Genomic DNA, 1323 nt, shown 5'->3' with positions numbered 1-1323 from the left:
GTCCAGCATGGAGTGAAAAACAGTTCAACTTTGGGTCAAATAATTCCACTGGGAAAGAACAGGGCAGAATGATGCCACGATTTGCCTGACAGGACAGGCTTGGCTTTTGGCTTAAGCTGTTTGACCATGGATTTCGCTGGGGTCGGTCAAGGAGTGAAGTCCTAGTAGAAGCTCGAGGGATCGAAGACATAATAATAATAATAATAATAATACACATTTTTAAGGCGCCTATTAAAGCAAACAAAACTGGCTTGTCACCGGCGCTGGAGGATGTTAGAAAGAAGTTGAACTATTTGAAGAGGAAGGATTTAAGAGTAGATTTGAATAATTGCGGATCAGAAATGATACGTAATTGAGGAGGCAGAGAGTTCCAGAGTTTAGGAGCAGAAAAAGAAAAAGAGCATTCACCGGTACGAATATGCTTGACTCGTGGAGTAACAAGTTTGAGGGATTGAGAAGAACGAGTAAAACGGGAAGAAACATGTTTGTCAATAAGTGAACAGAGATAAAGTGGGGCACCACCATGGATAGATTTTTGGGTGAGAAGAAGAATTTAAAAAATGATTCGCTTATCAACTGGAAGCCAGTGAAGATTGTTTAAAATTGGCGTACATATGATTAACTGGCATATTTTTCAGGGTTGTTGCATTGTACATTGCAGTGACTGATTATTTTCCCAACTTTCTAATAGTATTGAAGCTGTACAGCTGTAATCAGTTGTAAAGTAGAACTGGTAGACACATGAGCTAGGTTCATATGGGATTATAGCCAGATGAAGTAGCTGATCTACTTGCCAAGTTAATTGGATTAAATCCACTAATCGCGTTCGACGTTAAGGTTAGAGCGAGATATTTTGACTACCAGAAATTCGGAAAACACATCATTAATTACTGTTGATTTTCACGCGAGTAGTTTATGCTAGATCGAGACTATAGGCGTAAGCTAGGCCTAGGTCTCGGCGGTTGATTAGACTGGCTGAGGAGTCCAGCTGGAGGGTTTACACTGGGTTTTCCCCCAAGTATTTCGTTTAGCGTGTGGTAGTGTGGGCATGCCGATTTCGGGTCATCCCTTATTACATTATCCGACCCCTTGCCCGTCCCACGAATAAAAACGTCTCTCAGCCTTGTGGTCTGCTCTTAGATTTTTCAACTTTGTTACAACAATTGCCGATGTTATGCTATTGTGGCCTAAGTCCCGCATTCTCTCTGCTATCCTTTCGTGGACACCAGCCTTCTGACGGTACAATTTATCTTCAACTTTTTCGGCGATTTCTGGCTACCTCCAGATATCTATTAAATCACATTCCTGCGCATACGTCCAGAG

At 41.8% G+C, this 1323-nt stretch overlaps 1 protein-coding gene across 4 annotated transcripts in view; it reads left to right on the top strand.

Moving 5' to 3' along the window:
- The window catches only part of LOC117110469 (neurexin-3-like), a 79644-nt gene that overhangs the window by 36899 nt on the left and 41422 nt on the right, over window positions 1-1323 (top strand). The window lies entirely within an intron of this gene.

Source organism: Anneissia japonica, unplaced genomic scaffold (assembly GCF_011630105.1).
Source record: "Anneissia japonica isolate Jap-2015-1 unplaced genomic scaffold, ASM1163010v1 scaffold1511_len2985839_cov193, whole genome shotgun sequence".
Taxonomy (NCBI): domain Eukaryota; kingdom Metazoa; phylum Echinodermata; class Crinoidea; order Comatulida; family Comatulidae; genus Anneissia; species Anneissia japonica.
Note: the sequence above shows the minus strand (reverse complement) of the source record. Positions and strands in the feature narration are given on the sequence as shown.